The sequence below is a fragment of the Malaclemys terrapin genome, chromosome 2, assembly GCF_027887155.1.
Source record: "Malaclemys terrapin pileata isolate rMalTer1 chromosome 2, rMalTer1.hap1, whole genome shotgun sequence".
Taxonomy (NCBI): Eukaryota; Metazoa; Chordata; order Testudines; family Emydidae; genus Malaclemys; species Malaclemys terrapin.
The window spans coordinates 129,022,346-129,041,628 of NC_071506.1; the positions used below are offsets into that span (position 1 = coordinate 129,022,346).

The 19,283-nt window shown below is 47.7% G+C and overlaps 1 long non-coding RNA gene across 1 annotated transcript in view; it reads left to right on the plus strand.

The window, feature by feature from the left end:
* Window positions 1-19,283, plus strand: part of LOC128832339 (uncharacterized) — a 43,284-nt gene that overhangs the window by 17,203 nt on the left and 6,798 nt on the right. The window contains exons 2-3 of the long non-coding RNA XR_008443967.1: window positions 14,597-14,757; window positions 18,725-18,864. This is a non-coding gene — a long non-coding RNA (uncharacterized LOC128832339). The remainder of the gene's footprint in view (window positions 1-14,596; window positions 14,758-18,724; window positions 18,865-19,283) is intronic.

The window sequence follows — 19,283 nt, forward strand, 5'->3', positions numbered from 1 at the left end:
TGGAGATAGACGCGGGAGCACAAGGAAATAGTGAGGCCTTGGCTACATTTGCAGATGTACAGCATTGTGAGTTAAACCTGACTTCGTGCAGCTGAGTAGGGAAAGCGCTGCAGTCTGTCCCCACTGACAGCTGCCCAGCGCACTGTCGTGGCCACATTTGCGGCAATTGCAGCGCTATTGGGAGCGGTGCATTATGGACAGCTATCCCACAGAGCACCTCTTCCCACTCTGGCGCCGTGGGTTGTGGGAAGGGGGCGTAGGTGCGGAGCATTCTGGGTCCTGTCCCAACGCCCATCACTTTGCATCCCAGAAATCCCTTTGTTTCCGTTCACCTTTGGCGCCATCTTTCAACGGTTTCTGTGCAGCGCGATCTGTCTGCAGGAAATGGAGCCCGAACTGCTGAGGTGTATGCTGACTTATCTCGCCAGCACATCACGTTTGGCTGTCGAACTATTCCTTAAGATCCAAAGTGACAGTAAGAGTGAGGAGTCCGACGATGCTATCGAGCCGCGTAACGCGTACGACACGAAATTGCTTGTGGCATTCACGGACATGCTCAGCACCATGGAACGCCGCTTTTGGGCTCGGGAAACAAGCACCGAGTGGTGGGATCACATCGTCATGGAAGTCTGAGATGATGAGCAGTGGCTGCAGAACTTTCGGATGAGAAAAGCCACTTTCATGGGACTGTGTGAGGAGCTCGCCCCCACCCTGTGGCGCAAGGACACGAGATTGAGAGCTGCAGTGGAGAAGCAGGTGGCTATTGCAATCTGGAAGCTGGCAACTCCAGACAGCTACTGGTCGGTTGCAAACCAGTTTGGAGAGGGAAAGTCGACTGTTGGAATCATGTTAATGTAAGTTTGCAAGGCCATTAATCGCATCCTACTCAGAAGAACCGTGACTCTAGGTAACGTGCAGGAAATAGTGGATGGCTTTGCACAAATGGGGTTCCCTAACTGTGGAGGGGCGATAGATGGGACGCACATTCCTATTCTGGCACCATCCCACCTAGGATCCGAGTACGTTAATCGGAAGGGGTATTTCTCTATGGTTCTCCAGGCGCTTGTGGATCACCGTGGGCGTTTCATTGACATTAACACAGGCTAGCCTGGAAAGGTGCATGATGCATGCATCTTTCGGAACACTTGGCTGTTCAGGAAGATGCAGGCCGGGACTTTTTTCCCCAGAGTGGAAGATCACGGTAGGGGAAGTTGAAATGCCCATTGTGATCCTTGGAGATCCCGCTTACCCGTTAATGCCGTGGCTCATGAAACCCTACACAGGGAGCCTTGACAGCAGCAAGGAATGGTTCAACTACAGGCTGAGCCGGTGCCGAATGACTGTGAAGTGTGCCTTTGGCCGTTTAAAGGGCCGCTGGCGATCTCTGTATGGGAAACTGGACTTGGCCGAAAACAGCATCCCCGCGGTTATATCCGTTTGCTGTGCCCTCCATAATATTTGTGAAGGGAAGGGTGAAAGCTTCACTCAGGCATGGACCTCCGAGGTTCAACACCTGGAGGCTGAATTTGCACAGCCAGAGAGCAGGGCTATTACAAGGGCCCAGCGCGGGGCTGCAAGGATTAGGGATGCCTTGAGGGAGCAATTTGAGGCTGAAAACCAGCAGTGATATCTGGTGCCCTGCATGGGAGTGAAGTGCAGTAGTTCCAATCTTTAGGAATCAGTGTCTGCTAAGCAGACAAGCAGACTTGCAGTGCCTGTTTATTTCCTGGGCTAAGGAGTCTTTTACTTTAAAGAATGTTTTCAAAGCCAAAAAATCCATTTATTGAAAAGAAAAAAAAATTATTTATTGAAAAGAAACAAGGGGGTGGAGTGGGGAACAGTACAATCACAGATTCACGTATGTCCTGTCTGGTGTGCTGTGCAGTGAGTGCTGCACTTCAGGATAGCTATACTGCATGGTGACGGGGGTTGAGTGCAGAGGGTAAGGGTCCTGGTTTTCAGGACTGGGTGGTGAAGATACTGGTGTTGGAGGCAGCTGGTGGCGTGAAGAACCGGGAAGTTGGGGAAAGTGGATTGGAGGTAACAGTGGGGCACAAGGGAAAGAGTTTTGGGACAAGGGCTGTGGGGGGTGGTGGTGGTGTTTGCGTTTGCGGTACTGCTCCTCTTTCTGCATGGCTACGAGCTCCTGGATAGCATTTGCTTGGCACTCCAGGATGCTTATGAGCCGATCCGTGCTTTGCTGCTGGTGCTCTGTGCTTTGCCGCCGGTGCGCTGTGTTTTCCTGGCGGATCCTGCTTTCTCTCTCCCTCCAGTTCTGTGCTTTCTCATTCTCTTTAATAGATTGCCGCATCACTTCTTGCGGCATGTCTTCTTTGCTTTTTCGCGGTCTCTTCCTGAGTCTTTGCAGTCTCTGAGCAGGCGATAAGAGGGACGGCTGAGGTCTCAAGGTTGATGCTGCTGTATAGGCAAAATGCAACATTTAACAGAGACAGCATTGTTTATACCAGACAGAGTAATGATTCCCCCCGCACTTAAGGAGTAGAAAACACACAGGGTCTACACACTAGCATAATTTTCCCGTCCGAAACAGAGCACACATATCCCACGGGAGCCTCAAAATGGTGAGTAAGGGGGACTGATTGTTTCAGGGCTGCACTGTCCTCTGGGTTTCTGTGCCTTGGGGAGAGCCAACAGCTTCAGGGGGCACCTACACTGAACACTGTCCCAACAGTTTCTACAGGAGTTCGTCCTGGATGATATCTCGCTGCTGAGGATGATCTGGGAAGCAAGGGAGGGTCTTTTACTGCAATGCGGATTCCGCCCTGGCCCATATGCAGCTTGCCTGTGTGCAGCAATGGTCCCCCCGCCCCTCGCGGCACAGTGGCGCGGACACGTTAGCCTGGCTGGGACGAGGACCACGGTGGCTCTCCCGATAAACCTGCGCAAGCGCATTGCACACGTTCTGGTTGAGACATTCGAGGAGATTACTGAGGCCGATTACCGCGATGTGATAAACCACATCAATGCACTATTCCACATCTAGGCATGCATGCCTAATCCACCTCTCCCAAAGAGCCTGCACTGAAAAAATTCCTTCCCCCCCCAAAAAACAGCTTACCAGGAACCTGCTCTTCTGTTTGTCCTCCACCAAGTACCGGCCGCTGCGACTGGCTACCTTCCTCCTGGATTGAGAAGAGCTCCTGGCTGCATGGCTCCAGGGATTCCGGGATGTCTCCATCCGGCCTACCATCATCACTCCTCCTCCTCCCCCGTCCACACCGGCTCTGAAGTGTCCATGGTGGTGCTTGGAGTGGAGGTGGGGTTAACCCCAAGTATCGCATCCAGCTCCTCGTAGAATCTGCAGGACGCAGGGGGAGCACCCGAGCGGCCGTTTGCATCGCGGGCTTTGCGGTAGGCACTCCGCAGCTCCTTCACTTTAATCCTGCACTGCAGGGCGTCCCAGTCATAGCCCCTTTCCATCATGTCCTTTGATACCTTCCCGAAGGTATTGTAATTCCTACGGCTGGAGCGCAGCTGGGACTGGACAGCTTCCTTCCCCCAAACACTGATGAGGTCCAGCAACTCGCCATTGCTCCATGCTGGGGCTCGCCTGGCGCATGGAGGCATGGTCACCTGGAAAGATTTGCTGATAGCACTCCACGCCACGCCGGGCTGAGCAAACAGGAAGGGGATTTTTAAAATTCCCAGGGAATGTAAAGGGTGGGTCACATGGTTGGTTACCTGAGGCCGGGGCAGTAGAGTTTGAACTGATGACTAGAGTGGCTAGAACAGGCATTGTGGGATACTGCCGAATAATTCTGGAGGCCATTCACAGCGCATTGGGCAGCCACACTGGCGCTGCAGCGGCAGTGCAATACTCGCTATTCCTCTTGGGGACATGGAGTACATGCAGCACTGCAACCACGGAGATACAGCGCTGCAAATGCCTTGCCAGTGTGGACGGGGAGTGACTTACAGTGCTGGGGGCAGCTTTACAGCGCTGTAACTCGCAAGTGTAGCCAAGGCCTGAGACAATAATTAACTAATGCCTTCAATAAACATCAAGGGTATAATTGAAATCAGTCCCAGGGCAAGTCTCGATAGCATAAATTCCTTCCAAAATCTCCACCCCAGAACCCCAGTAATCCTATTCAGCCCCACCCAACCAGGAAAAGCCTGGGAGAAAAGACTGGATTTGTAGGATTGTCAACAGAGCTCAGCACACAGCACACACCAGAAGTGCTGAGCATTGCTGGAAAACGGGCCACTTATTTAAGTGCCTAAATGGGAATTGAGCTCTTCTGAAATCCAGCCCCAAGTGTGGGTTGCTGAGCACTGGTGAAAATGTTGGCCAAAGGGTCCAAATCACCACTGACTTGCACCTTGTGTTGTCATGCAAGGGAGTGCAAAGACCTACCAAATCTGAATGGTACAGCATTTTACGCCCAATTTACACTGTGTAAACGATGACGCAAGGGGCAAAGCGAAAGTGATTTAGGTTCACATGAGGCCCTGAAGGTCACCACGCGCACATTCTGGTGGCCCAAGGTAAGAAGCAAAGTATCAAAGCAAAGGAACCTCAAACCCTGACAACCAGTTGTGTGGATATTTACCCCAGCGCTCAGAGATTTTGAAATGCTACCTCTGATTTGATGCCCATTCTGCACAGATGGAAATACCTATGTAGGGAGTGGGACAATGGAAAATCTGGCCCGTATCCTTTATCTACCATGTATGAGTTTCAATAAGGTTTATTGGTATCTGTAATTTAATATGACATATTTCTAGCACCAATTACTCTGAGATCATCGCGTTCATAAAATGTGACAGGAATCTTTTAAGTGCAAGCGTAAGTTCTCAGTTAATATAATAACTGAGATGGAAAATGGAATAGCATTACATTTAAATATTATACATAATGCTCCTTCATTTCCTTCACCTGCTTCTGGCATCGCTGGGTTTCCCTCCTTCCCCATTTACAAACCTCTCAGCCCCAATTGTTACGATGGATGCCTGCTTTCTGGCTAGAGCAGGTTGGACGTGGGTTCCCTTCAGAAAGTGTGAAGACTGCTCCCAATTCATCCTGGAGGAATGCTCTGGGTATGCTCCTTCATCTGCAGCAGCAGCATCCCCCTCCTGGGACCTGGGAAGTGAAATGAGCCCAGCTGTGAGGCAGAGCTGTGTGACTGTATTATCCCCATTTTACTAAAGGAGAAACTGAGGCACAAGCAGGGCAAGTGATTTGCCCAAAGTGACACAGTGAGTCAGAACCAGATCTGGGAATGAACACAGGAATCCTGCCTCCCTGGCTCTAACCACTCAATCACATAGCTCCCTGGAAGCCTGGAACGTGAATCACCAGGCAACCAGGCCACACCAGGAGGCGTTCTCCTTTACACTGATAATCTCACCCCTGAGCTGATCAGTAGCAGATGGGGTGGCCTTACAGGTCGGTTTTCTGGTGGAAGAGAAATCAGTGATATGGAATCTGGGAATTTCCGTAAGAACATAAGAACGGCCATACTGGGTCTGACCCGGGGTCCATTAGCCCAGTATCCTCACAGTGGCCAGATGCTTCAGAGGAAATAAACAGCACAGGACAATTATTCAGTGATCCATCCCCTGACATCCACTTCCAGCATCTGGCAGTTGGAGATTTAGGGACACCCAGAGCATGGGGTTGCATCCCTGACCATCTTGGCTAAAAGCCATTGATGGACTTATCCTCCATGAATTTATCTAATTCTTTTTTGAACCAACTTATACTTTTGGCCTTCATAGCATCCCCTGGCAACGAGTTCCACAGGCTGACTGTGCATTGTGTGAAGTAGTATTTCCTTGTGTTTGTTTTAAACGTGCTGCCTATTAATTTAGTCGGTTGACCCCTTAGTTCTTATGTTATGTGAAGTGATAAATAACACTTCCTTACTCACTTTCTCCATACCATTAGTGATTTTATAAATCTCTATCATATCCCCCTTAGCCATCCCTTTTCTAAGCTGAACAATCTCAGTCTTTTTAATGTCTCCTCTTATGGAAGCTGTTCCATACCTTGTATTTTTGTTGCCCTTCTCTGTGCTTTTTCTAATTCTAATATATCTTTTTTGAGATGGGATGACCAGAACTGCACGCAGTATTCAAGGTGTGGGTGTACCATGGATTTATATAGTGGCATTATGATATTTTCTGTTTTGCTATCTATCCCTTTCTTAAAGATTCCTAACATTCTGCTTGCTTTTTCAACTGCCGCTGCACGCTGAGTGGATGTTTTCAGATAACTATCCACAATGACTCCAAGATCTCTTTCTTGAGTGCTAACAACTAATTTAGACCCCATCATTTTGTATGTACAGTTGTGATTGTTTTCCAGTGTGCATTACTTTGCACTTATCAACACTGAATTTCATCTGCCATGTTGTTGCCCAGTTATCCAGTTTTGTGAGATCCCTTTGTAATGCTTTGCAGTCAGCTTTGGACTTAAATACTTTGAGTGGTTTTGTATTGTCTGAAAATTTTGTAACCTTACTGTTCACCCCCTTTTCCAGATCATATAGGAATATGTTGAACAGCACAGATGTGAGGACAGATCTTTGGGGGACCCCACTATTTACTTCTCTCCATTGTGAAAACTGATGATTTAGTCCTATCCTTTATTTCCTATCTTTTAACCAGGTCCTGATCCATGAGACGACCTTCCTCTTATCCCATGACTGCCTACTTTGCTCAAGAGTGTTTGGTGGGGGTCCTTATCAAAGGCTTTCTGAAAGCCCAAGAACAATATATCCACTGAATCACCATTGTCCACTTACTTGTTGACATCCTCACAGAATTCTAATAGATTGGTGAGGCATGATTTCCCTCTTACAAAAGCTGTGTTGACTCTTCCCCAACTTATCATGTTTATCTGTGTGTCTGATAATTCTGTTCTTTCTTAGTGTAACTTGTTTATTTACACTATATACACCAGTCCTGGAACAGATGTGGTCACAAATGACACCCAAGCAATCCCCTCTCTCAGGAATCTCAGGCAAAACACCAATGCCTGGCACCCCGGGAGCAACTCTGCCCCAGGAACTTAACAGTTGGAGAATTAAGGCAGAGAGCAAACTCTCCTGCTCTTTGCAATGGCACCTTCCAATTGATGCTGTAAAAACAAAACTAAAACTGTTCCTTGTCAGGTCCACCCATTATGTAGGAGCCATGGCCGTAGACTTATAGGAAAGATCAGGACCCTGTGTAGGAGGACTCAGTGATAAATTGCTGCCTGCTTCTGGGCAGGGTGGGACCGGACAGTGGGAGGCCTCCCCAGAGGTAAGGATTGGATTATGAGGGATCCCCAAACAGGCTGCTCCCCAAACAACCTCTCGTCTTGCAAGTGCTGAAGGCTGCCTGTGAGGCAAAGGCAGATGAAGGGTTCATTCAAATCACGCAGCCTAATTTACCCTTCTTCTCAAAACGCTGCCTCGAGAGAAGGACGGAATATAATTGCCAGGCAAGCAAAGGCTACTTGACCTCACAAGCCTGTCCCCTGTAAGTGTCTTGCTCTTGCTGTTCCCTTTAGCCCCTGCTCTCTTAGCATGTCTGGTAAAGCGGTTCTCAGTGTAATTAGTGAAAGAGCCAAATGTCAAACCCGCAACACATATGATGGCTCTGAAACAGCAGGTGGAAAACTGAAACTGACCTACTTTTGTGGGAAAATAGCCCATTGGCAGTGCTGCCCAACACTATTCACAGGCTCGGAGTCAAACCCTGACCTGCCATGGCTTCAGATACATGTCCATTCCACCATCACTATTGAAGTCCTCGGTACATCGAAAGGGCAGGGCCAGAGCCTAGCACTCACTGCAGCAGCTGCTCTTGACAAAGCATGAAGTATTTGACTTCTACCCACCCAAGATTTTCTACAGTGGTTTGAATTTTTGGGTTCCCAATTTGAGACACCTTAAAGAGGCTTGATTTTCAGAGGGTCAGGGCTCAGCACTGTCTGCAAATCAGTCCCCTTTAAGCTGCTTCATTTTGGGTGCCCCAAACCACCAGACACCTTGTTACACAAATGTTAGTGTTGATCTCCAGGGGATAAGAAAATACCCTCAGTGGGATGGAGTTAGTATTCCAGCATCTTTACATCACGGTGGGGTCCTGAGGACATCTCCTCTAGGACTGTGGAAGAGCCAAAGAGACCATCCCTGCCAGGACTGGGCACAGGATCTTGGAGATTAGACGCTGGTGCATGAATGCCCATGGAAAAGCTCATAGCCTTGTATCTTACTATGGAGTCTTCGTGCCCTGATTTAATCAGCTGCCAGTAGCTTAATTGATCTCTCCCAGCTCTAACTTCTGTGAATTTGTGTTATCACCTTTGTGTGCAAGCTGTTGTTTAAGTCCCATCTCCGCCAGTGCCGGATTGCGTCAGGACTCTGGTCTCAAATCCAGGCCCGCTGGACTTTTGGAAAGCAGGCTTAGCCTCTGTGCCACACCAAGACATTAGATTACCAGGGAATTCACAGACGTGGGTGGTCCAGCTTCCGGGGTTCCGTGACCCGCTTCCTGATTGGCCACATGGTCTTGGCCTTCATTGGCTGGTGACTATACATAAAACTTCCTGCTTCTCTTCTGCCCTTGTCTGAGCAACAAGCTATTGCCTACCAGTTGCTCTGTGGACCCCTTGACCCTGCCAGCTGCCCTGCTGTACCTTCCCCTTGGATTGGATCTCCTGGCGATCAGACCCCTTGCATGAACTCTGACCACTGAGCCCGACTGCCCTGCAACCGCCTGACTCCCAAAGTAGTCCCTACAGTCCACGTCTAGTCTAGTTCAAAGTGTTCCTCTGGTTGTTATAAAAGAAATGTCGTTAGCGAGATTGTAATTGGGGGCTAATGTTGCTAGGAACTAAAGCAGCTCTTTATCAGAGAGTAGCCAAGCCTGACAGCATTGTAACTCTGTTCTTCTTAAAGAGATGAGCTTGCACTAAACCAAGCAGCACATTAGAAGTAACTAGACAAAATGGCAGGGTTTTGAAAGGCCAGCAAAAGCAATAATACAGCCTCTAGCAGAGAGAGCGCTCAGCTTACCTCTGGCTTTTGGAAGCCGTACAATGTTTTTGCAGTGCTGCCAGAACAGTTCTTTACTGAACTTGGAAAGTCTCGCATGCAGGTTTCAACACCTCCGTCTCGCACCACATAATGCAAAAGCTAATTCTACTTTCAGGCTGATGTCAACATCCCCCTTTACTGCCCCAGCGAAATGTGAAGACGATGTTAATTTGCATTTGTTGTGTGCAAGTAACACATTCCAGATAATCGTGGTAAGTCCTCCAAGGTATAGAGGAGAATTTCCTGGCTAATATGCTGGATGGAAAAAGCCGCCGGGATCCAGGCATTGTGTGTTTTCATAACGCCACCTGGAATAGGCGCAGCTTAGAAATACATACTGCAGTGCTGCAAATACAATGGCATACCAGTAGCAGCAGCAACAGTGAAGAGGCTGCTGTGCTCCATATTAAACCTTAGGGTTGAGGCAGTACTAATGGGGACAATGGGGTGGCGCAGATCCTCTGATCAGTGAGCAGATTTGATGGGCTGGATCTATACATGGCTTTGCATCCCACAATGGCCAAAGGCCCCTCCCCCACCTTCGTGCACCCTACTTTGAATTCTGGCATGGAATGGGATTCAGTCACAGCCCAACACACAAGCTGCAGTTGGCCAGAAGAGGAATCCCTATGGGGAGAGGGCTGGATTTTGAAACTTTGAGACACACCTATTCTTAAGAGCCAATAACTTTATGGGAAAACTGGCCTTTAGCCACCAGCTATAACCACTGTGAACGGAAAGTGCTTTGAACCATTACTATAGGGTACAGGAGTGTTTCTTTAAATAAGTAAAAGGAGAGATCCCCCTCCCCCCCATTTAAATAATTTTCTTGTGCCCTGGATCCACCAGCAGAAATGCCCTGCTCACTCATTTGGCTGTGATGCAATATTATTTCTTTATTAGTATCACCCTGACAGGCCCAGCTAGAGACCCTGTGACAGGAAAGTGTGGTGTTTTGCAGGGTGTATATGTGATGTGGGGTGGGGTGGGGTGACAACCAACCCAGTTGGGGCCTCATTGTGCTATGTGTTGTATGTACATGGAGCAAGGGGCAGTTCCTGCTCTGATACATTATTAATTATTATGTAGATGAGGAAGGTTGTGAGTTCAATCCTTGAGGGGGCCATTTAGGGATCTGAGGCAAAAATCTCTCTGGGGATTGGTCCTGCTTTGAGCAGGGGGTTGGACTAGATGACCTCCTGAGGCCCCTTCCAACCCTGATATTCTATGAACATCTATGAACTGAGGCACAGAATAATTAAGTAACTGTCCAAGGGTCATACAGGAAATCTGTGGTAGAGCCAGGAACTGAAATGCAGATTTTCCGATTCCCAGTCCAATCCTTTAACTAGAAGATCATCCTTTCTCTGTTACACCAATATAGCTATATGAATCCATGATAGCTATATAAATGCAACACATCAAATAAGGCTTAAAATGTTCCATTAGGTGGTTAGAACATGTGTGTCTATAGAAATAGAAGCTATAGATCCTATGGAGATGGGCAGGATTAGATTAGCTAGTTTGCTTTCTGGTGACATGTGTATGCGCTCGGTGTCTGGAATATCTCCTGGTGCCCAAAGGAATCAGAGTTTAAGAAACAAAGATTCAAAAGCTTCTGGAAGAAGTACAGTTGTATCAATAAACTTCTAATACTCAGTTACAGTATGCAGCCTCTTCTCCATAAAACAAATAGCTCATCACTAACAAGCCATTACTGCAGAAGTGAAACAATTATTACTGTAAGCAACATGCTGAAAATATAGACACTTGAGATGGGGATAATAATGACCATTTGTCTATGAATTGGAAAAATGTGCTAGTTTTTTGTTTGTATGCAGTGAACACAGAAACTTGGCTTATAGTCTGGAGTAGATTAACCAGTTTGAACTCAGAACTGTCCAAATGCAATAGACTCCTCTATCAGGGTGTATGGGCTGTTGGAATGGATTTTCCATCTTTACTCCTGTATTGTACACTCCTTGTAATGACAATGATCTTGCATTTCTATAGAGTCTTTCATCCTGAAGGGTCTCAAAGAGCTTTTCAAACATCACAGTCTGATAGACCAAGTCTACACAGGATCACCTTGCAATGCAGCTATGTGTGGGATGGAATGAGGCAACTGTTTGATGGCTCACAGGGGTTTAGGATAGTAAATGAAGGAGAATACCTTATTCAGCTGAAACTTCTGAGCTAAGATAAGCAGAGAGAAAGAAAGTTGGTCAAGACATGGGGCTGGCAACCTTGTTCTTCACAAACTTTAATGACCACAAGTGTCCAAATCCTTTGTTTTACATTCCAGCCAAAAGACGTTGCTTCCAGCAGCACAGTATCTGCCAAACTTGCTGGGTGTCTGTGTCCATCCATTTCAGTTAAAACTGTGTTCAGGGATCCTGCAGTGGCATGTGAAGGCAATGAATTCATTTCCATTTACGATCTGTTATGATGATACCCCTGAAGGATAAAAGTCTATACATAATAATCTCTCTCTTCAGCTTTGTTAACAACTTCAATTAACAGAGAGCTGTGTAATGCTTCATCAGCCATTTGGATTACAGATGAAATTAAGCCATCATATTTATGAACTACTCAGTGAGTTCTAGGAGAACTCCACATATTTTAGATTTAATAACTTGCCCTCTCATTTTATTTATAATGTTAATAATGATTTGGTGGCTGCTGTGGGGGGAGAACATAAATGACAAAGAGACCAATTCACAAAGGGACAGTAACCGGAGTTATGCTTTATGGGAGCAGTGTACTGTCAATACGTGGCTACATTCTTCCTCAGTTCATTTTGTATTCTCTTTTATGTTTGATTGACTAGCTCTGTGAACCAGGCGACTTCTGCCTTATAATTGCTTTCCACTCAGCACTTTGAAAACCTGTAAGTGTCTCATGTTAATAATTAAACCTGGTAAAGTGGATCTGTTATGTCTACAAACTAGTGGGTCTGTGAGTGGACCTAGCTTAGCAGCAGAATTCCACCAGGCCAAGATTTTCAAAAGAGGCTAGTGATTTTGGGTGCCCAGCATGAGACGCCTTAAATAGCCTGATTTTCAAAGTGTGGGTGCTCAGGCCTATCTCTAGAGAAATGAGAGTCTGGAAAAATATGCTGTATCGTAACATAATTGATCCCACTTCACTAAGCGATTTCTGCCAGGTGTTCATTTTGTGCTACTTGACTTGGGGTTTTGTCTCATGCCCATTATTATTTATTATTTGTATACTAGTAGAACCTAAAGGCCTCAACTGAGATCAGCCCCATCATACTAGGTGCTGTACAAAGACACAGTAGGAGACAGACCCTGCTCCAAAGAGCAGACAGTTTACGTAGCCAAGGGGAGTATTATTATCCCCATTCTACAGATAGGAAGCTACTGCAGAGGAGATGAAGTGACTAGGGTTACCATACGTCCGGATTTTCCCGGACATGTCCGGCTTTTGGGGGCTCAAATCCCCGTCCGGGGGGAAATCCCCAAAAGCCGGGCATGTCCGGGAAAATCAGGAGGGAGGGCTCGGCCGGGGCCTCTTTGGCCGGGGCCGCCGGGGGGTGCGCTGGGCCGGGAGCCGGTCCGGGGTCGCTGGGCCGCAGGGCCGGGAGCCGGGGGGTGCGCTGGGCCGCGGGGCCGGGGTCGCGGGGCCGGGGGGTGCGCCGGGCCGCCGGGGGCCGGCAGTGCTGGGCGGGCCGGGGGTGGTCGGCCGGGGCCGGCACCCCAGGGCCCGAGCCGACCCAGGCTGGAGCCGCCGGGGGGGCCAGCCTGGGCCGCACCTCCTCCCCCCACATCCCCCTTACCTGTTTCAGGCTTCCCGCGAATTAAATGTTCGCGGGAAGCAGGGGAGGGGGCGGAGACTTTGGGGAGGGGGCGGAGTTGGGGCGTGGGCAGGGCTGGGGGCGGGGCCGGGGCCCCCTGGAGTGTCCTCCATTTGGAGGCACAAAATATGGTAACCCTAGAAGTGACATGCTCAAAGTCACCCAGCCAGTCTGTGCCAGAGTCAAGAATTGAACCAGGGTCTCCAAAGTCCTACTGCGATGCCTTATTCACAAGACCTCCCTTTCTGTCAAGGATTTGGGCTTCTGCAATCAAAGGGACTAATCTTGCCCCGTTAAATTCAACAGGAGTTTCACCCTTGACTTTCTGAGCTGGATTCTGTTTTGCACCTCACTGCCAGTGCAAAACCTCTCTAAAGCTGGCAGGGCAGCCCCTGGGGTGGGATGGGGAATCACCCCTGACCAGCAGCATCTATTGCACCCACCCTCCCTTCCTGCCAGAGTAGAGGCATGGCTGGGGAAAAGAGGGGATGCTCAGGGCTCCTTTGCACCCTGCAATGCCATTGCAAGTTAGAATGGCCACTCCCAGCAGAGAACGAGCCTGATTCACAGGTGACCTAGGATTAGTGGAGTGTAAAGGTAACTTGGAACTACCTGATGCTCCTAGGCCGCAGCTGAGACCCTGGGTGTCAGTTTTTACATATTTGGGAAAGGTTGTGATGATAGGGGCCATAAGAACAATGGAAGCAGGGCTCGGGCCATAAGAACAACGGTCCAAATGGAAGTGGTACCTCTGAGTACCACGGCTGAACTGGTCCTAAGTCACTATCTTGGAGCAAACTTCTTGGGGACATAAAACTATTGTTCCCTATGTGCAAAATTATTAGCAGTATTACGGTAATGCCTAGAGCAATGGCTCTCAATCTTTCCAGACTACTGTACCCCTTTCAAGAGTCTGATAGGTCTTGTGTACCCCCAAATTTCACCTCACTTTAAAACGTACAAAATCGGATATAAAAATACAAATGTGTCCCAGCTCACTATTACTGAACAATTGCTGACTTTCTCGTGTTTACCATACAATTATAAAATAAATCAATTGGAATATAAATATTGTACTTACATTTCAGTGCATTAGTATACAGAGCAGTGTAAACAAATCATTGTCTATGAAATTTTAGTTTGCACTGACTTCACTAGTGCTTTTTATGTCGCCTGTTGTAAAATTAGGCAAATATCTAGAGGAGTTGACATACCCCCGGAAGACCTCGGAGTACCCCAGGGTTGAGAACCACTGGCCTAAGGATCCCAGATGAGATTTGAGCTCCATCGTGCTGGGTGCTGTACAGACACATAGCAAGAGATAGACCCTTCCCCCCAAAACAGCAGTCTAAATAGAGAACACGAACAAAGGTGGGGGAGGGGAAACTGAGGCCCAGAGAGGGGATGTGACTTGCCCAAGGTCAAACAGCAGATTGGTGGCAAAGCTGGAATAGAACCCAGCTCTCCTGACTAGTGCCCTATTTCCAGCCTGCAAATATGCCATTGCAAACACATTGCATTGCTCCCTGTCTCTGCTGTACTAATGCTGGAGCACAGAGAGCCTCAGCAAGGTTAATTAATTTGAGCAAAGGCTGAAGCCTAAAAGACGGGGAGCAACACACAGAGATGATGGCTGGCAAAAATCATTAGAAGCATCTTTCAACAATCTATATACTGTTATCGATCCTGTTATAGATCATGTTCCTTTCCCCTTTTTTTTTTGCAGGATATTCTGGATCGATATGGCAAGTGCATTGAGACTGCAGCAACACATTTAAAACCTTATAAAAGGTTATTTAGTTGCTAACAGTGCAGCAGTTTCTGCAAAGCCTGCCAAAAGGTTACAGCTTTTTGGGCATCATAAATTACAGACGACAGGGGAAAAAAGTAAGTGCGGTTTTCTTTATTGTCTCAATGATGGATGGGCTCCTGAACAAGACACAAAATACATCATATCACCTTTAATGGGTCCACATTTCTGTAGCCATAACTCACAATTTTAAAATAGAAAATGGTGAAATATGGCGTTGTATATTCCACTCCTGACATATTTATGAGTCCTTCCCTTCTTATAAATACAGTGATTGCTATTTCAAAGCACCATGTCAGGTATGAACAGAGCGCAAACAGCTGGTGCGGTTGAAAAATTATAGCCAGAGTTGGACGTTTTCAAAAACTCTCTCTAGCAGCAGTAAATTTACAATGTTTGCACTAACTGTTATTAAAACCAAATCCATAGCTTGGCAACAGGAATCCATTGCTGTGTAACAGCTGGAGTGACAGCGCTGCATGACAGCTGGGGAGAGCTGGAAGGCTGGTGCTACACCCGTGTGAAAACCCATTTCAAGGGGATCAGCGTTCTCCATCCCAGCCTGTGCTGTCCCCAGCAGTCTGTGTGCTGTGAGTTGGACTGTTGGGAGAATGACAGCAGCATAGTTTATCTTCTGCCTGGCCCCATGTTTTAATCTTTTCTTTTCAAAAGCCTTTCCTCTGACTGCTGAGACTCGCCTCATCCCAAACTCGTGGGCGTGTCTGATTCGGCCTTCATGCAAATACAGCCTGATTAGGTCCCAATCCTGCAAGCTGGGACCCAGCACCCTGAGACAGCAGTGAAGTCACTTTCAACAGGTTTGGGATCTAACAGCTCCATTTTCCAAAACACCGCAGAGCTAGCTTGGTTACCTAAAGCGAGGGACTGCAGTTAGGGCAATGTATATCCTGCAGCTGGAGGTGCGCTTCCCGGCCCACTTAGACAGACGTGTAGGTCTGTGTGAGCTAAAAATAGCAGCATTGTTGTGGCTTGGCCTATCTTCCTGAATACGCACTCAGGGCGCTGGGGCGTGTTTCCACTTGCAGGGCTAGTCCGAGCCCTGACCTGTGCTACCCCCACCTCCCCAGCTATTTTTAGCGCAGTAGCTCAAGCAGAGCTAGCCCGTTTCTGTCTACCCGCACTGGGAAGCACACTCCCAGCTGCAGCATAGACGTAACCCTTAGAGACTTCTACTGACTCTCCTCAGCCACCCAAACTTGAGGCATCCAGTTACAGGCCAAGTATCAGAGGGGTACAGGCCAGTTGCCCTTTATGGGGAGTTAGTGCCCAGTCTGCCTCTGGAGGGCAGGTTAGTAAATGAGCACCTGGACTTAATAAAGGTCCCCCAAGCTCAGTTAGAGGGGCGCCCCCAAGGGAGACATGAAGCTCCTGTTCAGAGCAGCTCCCTGGAGAAGCTGCTGCTGAAGTGTCTAGAGTGAGAGTTATCTGGGGACCCCACCAGACTGGTGCTGCAGAAGGGGGGAACCTCCTAGATGCAGGACTGCAGTCAGCAGGCAGGAGGGCCTGGTCTCAGCCAGGGATGCCCCTGACACCAGCTGGAAGCACAACCTGGCAAGGATCAGCCACTATTCAGAGAAGAGCGGCAGTGGACAGACCTCCCTGGACTCCTGACTCCAGAGGCAGGAAGCCTAACACCAGGGGCAGAGACTGGAACTGAGAGATCCCCCGGTGAAGAGCCTGGCTGGAGGCGAGAACTGGATGCAGGTGGGGGACAGATGGATTAAGAATGCCTTGGTCTCCAGCTGAGATGTTGGGGTGAAAGCTTTGTTTGTGTCCTGCATCGGCTTTTTTGTTAATAAATGAAGCTCTCCGAAAGCGGGTTTAGCATCTAACTGTCTGGAGCAGTTAATACCCTAAGAGGGAAAAATTGAGTAAGTGCTCACCCACAATACCACGCCCACCTGCAAGGGGGTACACTGGGTCAGCCAGGAATGAAGACACCCCCCACCAAATCAGGGGCTGCTAATGAGAAGGCTGGACAGACGTGGAGCTCCTGCGTGGCTATTTTGTGCACACAATAGTGTAATTGAATGGATTTCCTGTTTCAGTTATCAGCACAGCTCCTATAAAGCCAAAAGGCCAGATCTACCACTGGAGTGAACTGGCATTTCTGAAAAAAGAACAGGAGTACTTGTGGCACCTTAGAGACTAACAAATAAGGTGCCACAAGTACTCCTGTTCTTTTTGCGAATACAGACTAACACGGCTGCTACTCTGAAACCTGGCATTTCTGAGAATCATTTTCTGAATGTTTTCCTAAGGGCAAGGTCTGGAATAATCTCAGAAAGGAAGTGGTGAAATGTCATTTAAAAATGGACTGGTCAAAGCACTGGAGAACGGGGAGGAAGGATGGTCCAGTGCTTAGGGCATTAGCCTAGGAGACTCATGTTCAATTCCCTGCTCTGGCATAGACTTCCTGGGTGACTTTGGGCAAGTCACTTAGTCTCTTTGGGCCTCAGTTCTCTACCTGTACAATGGGGATGACAAAGCAGTGCTCAGAGTCTTTAAATACATTAAAGTCTGTGAAGTGCTCAGATGCTATGGTAATGGGGATCTGGATAGAGTACAGTGTCGGGACCGATCGGGGGCTGGCCAGAGAGGGTGGGCAAGATGTCTAACTATCTCTAACATCTCTAATGGTGACTCCCATGCTCTATCCTCAATACTCCCAGCCGAAGGTCCAGCTCTGGCCTCTCTCTAATTCATCCTTCAATCCATAATGGCAGTTTAATGCTACATTAAAACACATTTAAAACTCTTGCCATTTCTGTGTCATTATTTCCACTCACTCTGCAAGAGTGTTTTACTAGTAAATACCTCAGGATGGAATTAATCCTGCCAAGAGCCCTTCTGAACATCAAAGCTCCGGAGAGTACGCAGAATTCTCCTTCCTCATTTACACACACAAAAGGCCTCTAATTAGCTTTTTGTTTAGTCCGATTATGAATGGGAGTTTTGACCTTTCAAAGTGATTAGCTTTTTAAACAAACTAATTTGCATAATGTCAATTTCTAAACTATATATACCAGCCAAGGCTGTGGTTTTAAAGAATAGGAGCTGACAGTCAGGGTCTCAGATCCATATTTAGGTACCGAAACTACGCCCTGATCCTGCAAACACCCGTATGCTAAATTTCATGCATCCACATGGGGTCCCATTAGTCACTGGGACTCCTTGTGTGCAAAGTGAACCATGGGCGTCAGTGTTTGCAGTGTTGGGGACTTTCCAAATTGCTCAGGCCCAGATTTTCAAATGTTCAGCACTGGAAATTGGGGCCAGATTTTCAAAAGAGTTTAGCATCCAGCATGCATCTGCTGTACTGAGACCTTGAATATCTGGTCCTAGTGGCCACATGTTCAAAAACACTCCACACCCAGAAGCTTCCATGGAGGCCAACTTTAGGTCCTTAATTTTGAAAATCTTTGCCCACTGTTTTCAAAGATGGGTGCAGATGTAGGCAGCTAGGTTTGAAAATTTTGACTAGGGTAGCTAACACAGGTCAGTCTAGTAAGGGTATATGTATTTTTGCACACGGATTAAATATGTTTTCTAGATAATTTACATTCTCTTGTATAGGCTTTGCTTGGGACATTATAATCCCGTTTAATTTTGGCTTTAACTCTGTCCCATAATGATCTCATTAGCAGTGAATTTTTCAATGCTTACTTTTGCTTCTTTTCCGTTTCAGTGACTTTAAATTTCTTATGCTTTTGGCTTTGATTTCAAATGACCCAGCATTGATTCCTCTAAAATAAGAGACTGACAGTAACTAATGGCCCTGTTTCCTGCTGCCAATGCTGTAACAGCAAACATGTCACCCCGATCTGCAATCTTCCCGAAAAGCTGGTTTGATGCAGTGCTGCCATGATGAGATGTTCCTGCCAATGCAACTTGTATATCCAGGGCAGAAGGATGAAGTGGTTTTAGCTTTGACTGGTGCCCATGACAGTGATGGGCTGAATGAAATATCAGCCAATCACTCCATATGTATATCTACCTGCATTTCCTTCTCGTTCCCTTTAGATGGACAATGACTAGTATCTAATTAGGCCCGTGCCAACCCTGCAAGACATGGTTCATACAGGTGTCGGGGAGCAGAGCCCTGCACAGCTTGGAATCAAATCAAAGCATCCTCTGCTGGCTCCCTTGCCAGTCCAAATCTGGTGAGTTTGAACCTCCACAGCTTGTCCCTCCCTATGTCTGCCTCACAGAGCATCCTTCCTGTCTCCCACACAATCCCCAGGATTGGCCCTCCTATTGGCATCTGTGATAGGGCTTGCTGGGGGCAGGGAATGGCTGTTGCTGGTTTCCTCACTGGGGGAAAGTCATCCCTGTACAGAAGGCTAATGTACCACTTAAGTCCTACGTAAACCTTATGGAGGATATCCTGGCTCCTTTGAAATCAACAGAGCCAGGATTAGACCCTCTGAGTGTACAGGCGCCAGAGGCCTTGTGTTGGTACTGCATACAGGGTTGTATTTTACATTGTATTTACAACCTCCTTAGGGCATGTTTGCCAAACATTTGCAAGGGCTTAGGTCAATGAATGCATCAGACCCTGAACTCAAGACTTATTCAAACT